Here is a 6,682-nt window from a genome sequence, read left to right on the forward strand (position 1 = left end):
GGGGGGGGGGGGGGGGGAGCGTCCTCGAGGCTCCCTGTGATGTGACCCAGCCCCGCACCCCCTCCGCCCCCGACCCCCGCACCTGCCCCTTAGTTCCAGGCAACTGCTTACTCGTCCCCATCCCCAGACACACGAGGCCCCTCCCTTCCTCCCCCGGAACCTGCACCAGCCTGGCAACTCTGACATCTCCTCCTCCCGTGTCTGCTTCAAGATTTCGACTTAACTGTAAACCCCGCTTCAGGTTTCCCCGACTCTGTGAAGCCTTTCCCTCCTTGCCCTTCCTCGGCCAGAGCTCGTGACCTGTGCCTCTGCACCCTCTGCCTTCACCTTGCCTGTCATGACCGCTTGCGGAGCCAGGGACAGTGAGCCTCGGCCCCCGCACACGGTACCGGTGTGCCAGGACGAACCAGACACAGACAGTTATTTTAAAGGCTAACACTTAAAAAAAGGAAACAGCTAATACAGTGCATCTATTCATTAGGGTACTGTTTAATTCATCAGTGCCTATTTCTTGAATGGCTTGATGACTGCGTGCTCTTAAATCACACATGACGGACTTGCTCCTGACCCTCGAGGACTTCCCGGGGCTGCAGGACAACCCACACGTCAATCAGCAGATCAGAATCAGGGGTTCGCCACTTGGGTGTTACTGGCCAGTACTCTCAGAGTGAAGAGAGACAAGGGTTCTTGGGCAGGAGGAGAGAGAGGGCTCTTGAGGAACCGGCAGGCTCTGGATACCCAGAGAAGAGGAGAAGGTGGGCAAAGATACGGTGGACAGAAGGGCCAGCCGCGGGCCGGCTTCCTCAGACAGACCGTGGGCCCCTGAAGAGCGGCGGCCTCCCCTCCCCGGGTGCATCCACAGCGCTGAGCACAGGGCCTGCCGCTGAGGGTCAGCCTTAGAATCCATCGGCTCGTGAAAGAAGGCTCCAGGGGTGAGAGGAGACCAGCGGGAGCCCGAGGAAGGGTGGTCTTCCACCATCCCTGTAGGACACAGCCGAGTGCCCAGAGCTGTCCTCACTCACTCGCTCACTCACTCACTCACTCACTCACACGGGGATCCAGCCCACCACGTGCCCACCTCTGTGGGAAGGAAAGACCACTGTGAACCCACTCTGCGCGGGTGAGTTTTCTGTGTGACCGCAGGTGCTAACAGTTGTACGTGGTGATGGAGAGTATAGCGCTGAGGGTTCAAGTTTCCTTCAGAAAAGCATATTAAGATACACCATTACCTCTACGGGGAGCAATATAGTAATAACTCTAAGAAAATGTAATGACTCAATAAATCTACCTTAGAAACTTATTCTACAGATGTATGCGAACGTGCACAAGAACAGAGATGAAGGGTTGTGCTTTCTAGCACTGTCTTTAATGAACGCAAAATACTGGAAGCAAAACTACTTGTCAACAGTTGTTTAAATTATGGTGCATTCATATAAATATTATTCAGCCAATAAAAAGAAAAACATACCTTTAGAATTTAAAATGATAGAAAACGAACTCAAAGATATACTCTAAAGTGAAACAAGGCAGGTATAAAAAACAGTGTACTGTTCTGTATGTTAACAACAGTAACCATTAGTCTGTGCAGAAGCAAAGCACATGTTTTTCTATCTCTGAAAAAAACCAACAACAACAACAAAAAAACAAAAAAAAACCCAAGACCAACAGCTGCCTCTGGCTGTTTGAGGGCAGGGGTGGAAGTAGACCAACTTTTCGTTGCACACTTTTTCCAAAGTTTTGGATTTTGTACCGAGCACATGCTATCACCTACTAAATAAAGGGCATGTTTTTGTTTTCCAACTTCTCTTTTTCCACTGAAAAAGCCAATGGTTATAGAAGTCAATCATCTCATTTCCACCGATAAACCAAACCAACAGTGAGAAGGGCTCAGTGTCAGTATTTTAAGAATTACAGCCTCGTTTGCTCATTAATTCATTCAGTCGTTTGCCCCTCAATGAGCACTGTCAGTCCCCGCTTTGCGCCAGGCACCTCACTGGGATCTGGACGGAAAGTCAAATGAGACGTGGTTCCGTCGTTAAAGAACCTGAAGCGATGCCCCTGGTGAGAAAGACAAACACGTCCACGAGTGAGCAGAATTTTAGATTTACAGCGTCGTTTGCTCATTAATTCATTCAGTCGTTTGCCCCTCAATGAGCACTGTCAGTCCCCGCTTTGCGCCAGGCACCTCACTGGGATCTGGACGGAAAGTCAAATGAGACGTGGTTCCGTCGTTAAAGAACCTGAAGCGATGCCCCTGGTGAGAAAGACAAACACGTCCACGAGTGAGCAGAGATCCAGCTTCAGGAGGGCACCTCCAGCCCCGCGCCTGTCACGGCGGCGTCTGCTCATCTGTTCCACCTCCTGGTTCTGAGAGCCTGTTAGGTGCTAGGAGGTGTGGCAGGGAGCAGACGTGGGGAGGTGAGGAAAGGCGTGGATCCTGCCGTGGTGGTCGGGTGAGCTCTTACATACGTGCATATGCGAACGGCAACGTTTAACAACCTGGTAAATTCTCTTCCAGTGGAAGAATGACTCTAACTTGACCCCATGAGGCCGGTGAAGTCCTAATCCACTGTCCCGTACCAGGAGACACCACGCCACCTTGTTCATTTCACTCACCACATACATGACGGCTGTGTAAGCCATGGTACCTGAAGATGTTCACATTCGGGGTGGGGGGGAGGGATGGAGAGGAGAGTAAACAGTCAATCGTAGGACCCCATTCTGCAGATGAGGGCCCTCCAGTAGGGATTCTGCACCCAGGGAGATGTGGAGACACTGGGCCAAGGAAGACTTCCTGAGCGAGGTGATGCTTCAAGTCTCACTCCAAAGTTGGACAGACCAGTACTGACCAGCTATATCGAGAGCTGGGGAGAAGAGTAAGGAAATGTGATTTCAGGCAGACAATGGCACAGATATCAAAGCACCCCGAAGGGTATTTGAGGAGAGCAAGGCTGAAGCAGAGCATGGCTGAGAGCGGAACGGCGGGTTGGGGCAGCAGCTGGAGGGGCAGGCCGGACCGGGATGGTGCGCTGGGAGCCACGGAAGGACTCACGCTAAGACAAGAAAAACAGGTACAGCAGTCGGTGCTGACCCCTGAAAGATAACCAGATTCCTGGAATAAGAATCCCATTCAGAATCAACTTCAATTGGAAAGGATTTTCCATTAGATAAGGGGAGGATGGAATTCAGATTTTAAGATGTTCCACAACCTTCCTCAAAGATGGAAACAGAATCAAACATAAAGTAGATTTTGTTATTTTAAACATGATGATGGATTTTTTCTTTTCTATTCCTACAATATAAATCAATATAAATTAGTACATCACTATAAATAGTAGATATGATTTGCATATAAAATAACTAACTTTATTATTTATACTTATCCCATATAACCTGTAAAGCAGCTTAACTTGGTTAATTAGATTTTTGACTACATTTTAATTTTTTTCTTCAAATCATCTGTTTTAAATTCTGGGACCTGTCTCTCTGTACACAGTGACTAGAGTCACTGTCTAATTTTGAGTTAGACTATTACTATTTACATGAGTGATTTTTTTTCTTCCTTTTTTTGGGTCTCTGTGAACTATTCCTAACCATTCCTAACACTGCCTATTACGAATCGTATTGATCACACCGACAAGGTCATTCTTTCACATTCACTGTCTTGCTCAACGCTTTTGGCTGCCAAATCCTGTGCTAAGAGATGGAGGAACAAAAGGATGGAAAGGTTAGGCCCCCGTTTTTTAAGGCTCTCACCATCTGGCTATCAGATCAATAACCAGTGCAAACAGAGGTTTGTACAAAGTTCCTGCTGGAACACAGGCTGAAAAAGGCACCGTCTCTGCCTAGGGGGGATGCAGCAGGGCCAGCTCAAGGGTGAAGAGGATATTTTATTACATTTCAACATGGGCTCACCGTATTTAAGCTTCTTAGCAGGACTTGCAAGATCCTTCATTATGTGCCCCTTGCCCACACAAACAGCATCATCTACAGCTTTCTCTAATTACCTAAATAATCGAAATTTCCTAGATAACCATGTTTTCTTATAATCCAAATATCTGCATAAAGCAACAAGCAAGAGCACGTACCTAGGTTTGTGCCAGGCATGCTTCTAATCCTCACAGCTATACTGAGGTAGATTTCACCATTGTGTCCATTGTATGGATGGGGAAACTGCAGTTTAGACTGAAGTTCAGTAAGGTTAAGTAACAAAGCTGGTAAATGACAGAGCTGGGTACGACTGCTTCCAAGAAGACCTTCCCTACGTGGTTGCCTTCTACTGGTCCTTACAGCCCTGCCGGCACCTGTCCCACCTCTGCCACCCCGCCTGGCGTTCCATGTCTCGCCCACGCTACATCTGTCGCCGCCCAGTCACTGGCACCTGCCTGGCCCACTTCCCCAGCAGACTGTTGTCACCACTGCGTCTCCACTGCCTGCAGCATAGCAGATGCTCAGCCAACGTGTCTGCGTGAACGCTGATACTTATTCAACTTGCGATATCTTGAACAAAGCAAGAGTCAGAACCTAACTACAGCCAAAGAATCTCTCCAGGGAGGAATCTGGGGCAGGGTGGGACAGAGACAGAGGGGCTGGCTATCAATCACAACGTCTGCCAACACTCAAGTGTTGTGAGGCTTACTTCTAGGACTACAAGGCGACATAAAAACTAGCCCCTGCCCTCAAGGAGCCTTTAATCTAATGGGAGAGCGAGTGCTAGCCCAGAGAGCGGACAGTGTAACAGCACTGGTTAGGACAAAGACTCTGGATCAGAGTGGATGGTCCAAAACTGGCTCTACCAGTCATAGGGCCTGGGATACTACACAGGGATCTCATCTCTTGAAGCCTAAGCATCTTCCTCCATAAAATGGAGATGACACTCACCTTCTTATCATTGTGAGGATTCAATGAAATCATTTATAGAACGTGATTAAGCACAGGCTTGGTCATAATGGCAACTTGTAACCAATCTAAGTCATATGGTATCAATACTAAAATGAAGAAGTATAAACTAAGCACACTATTTCAGAGAGCACGGAGGGATCGTGGTTTCGCTGCTGAAGACACGGAAGGGAGGGCGGGGGGCCGAGTCCTGAAGGATGGGCATGGTTTCTAGGGGCAGAGGCCCAGGGGCAGCAAGTGCCGGTGTGTCATCTACCACCTCCATCCATGCTGAACTACTTGAGCGTAAGGTTCACGTCCTATAGATCTTTGTGTTCCTGGTGCCTCCTTTGTATCTGGGGAAGAACTCGCGCTCAGTAAACGTTGTCAAATCAGAAGATAAACGAATCCCAAGGGGGTAGACAAAGGCCAGGGGAAAGATCTGGGAAGGATGCAGTGTGCGCTTAGGGACAGGAGAAGGCTGCTTGTCTGCAAGTCCTTCTATTGAAACAGGGAGAAATGAGGCTCAGTAGAGTATTTGCCGAATAAGGGAAGCCCTAGAAAGCCAAGGAGAAGAACTCCTGTCCAAGAGCATCCTGGTGGTTCCCGACCTTTCTGGCTCACAACCCCTTTTTACAGTCCAATGGAGCTGTGGATTCTTTAATAAAATGAAAATAAACATAAAATTGAACAAGTCCTATGAATTAGCTCTGAAGACTATCTGGGGATTTACCCTCCAGGGACCTGTCCATAATTTCTGATTAAAGAAACCTACACTTACTATGCAATATGCCAATTCCTAAAAAAAAAAAATAATAATAAAAAAAATAAAAATTACTTATTAAAGAAAATAGTGAAAACATTTCAATATAACATAGTGAATTGAAAAAATATGTTATGTATCACATTCCCTTTCTGTACAAGAAGCACCAAAAAGAACAAAAACAAACCCCAAAAATCAAACAAACAAAAAAGAAACAAAAAAAACCAGAACACTTATTTTGATTTATGAGAGTGAACTATTTTTTTCCTAAGAGTAATTTAATTATCTCAGGTTAATTTTGGTGATTAAGGAAAAAAATAAAGCGCATATATTTCCTCTTCATACGAAACATGCATGTTCAACTTCAACAATTAAACTCTGCATTATTGTTATCACCTTCCAGGTTACAAAACACTCTCACAACACTGCCTCACTTAATGCTCAGAACAACTGCGAGAGATGAGCGAGGTCCTCCCTGTGCTGAGTCCAAAGGGGGTCTTGGCCAGCATCACCCAGTGAGGGGCAGGGCTCAGATACACACACTCTTAAGTAAGATTCTCTGGAACGTCGGGGCCTAAGCAGTGTTTCTGATGGTGTAGGAAAAGACAAGAATGTCTAGAAAGTGAGACCTAATTAAGGACACCTTTCCTTCACAGATCCCTATTTTTAAAATTTTATGAAACAATTTTATAAAATACACCTTATCATATTTATCTTATTAAAAGCAATAATTTGTTTTGCAAAACTCAAAGTAGAAAAGGACACACACACACAAATCATACTTTCACAAGCTTAAGATGATTACTGTCAAAAATTTCCAGCATATCCATGTAATATTTTGCCTATGAATATATATAGAGAGAATATATACAGGCTATTTTTAAACAATAAAATTGGGACGATAGTATCGCTAGCAGTAAACTGCTTTTTCACTTGATACTTTTTTTTTTTTTTTTTTTTTTTTTGGGCCTCTCACCGCTGTGGCCTCTCCCGTTGCGGAGCACAGGCTCTGGACGTGCAGGCTCAGCGGCCATGGCTCAC

The sequence above is a fragment of the Physeter macrocephalus genome, chromosome 15 (assembly GCF_002837175.3).
Source record: "Physeter macrocephalus isolate SW-GA chromosome 15, ASM283717v5, whole genome shotgun sequence".
Taxonomy (NCBI): Eukaryota; Metazoa; Chordata; class Mammalia; order Artiodactyla; family Physeteridae; genus Physeter; species Physeter macrocephalus.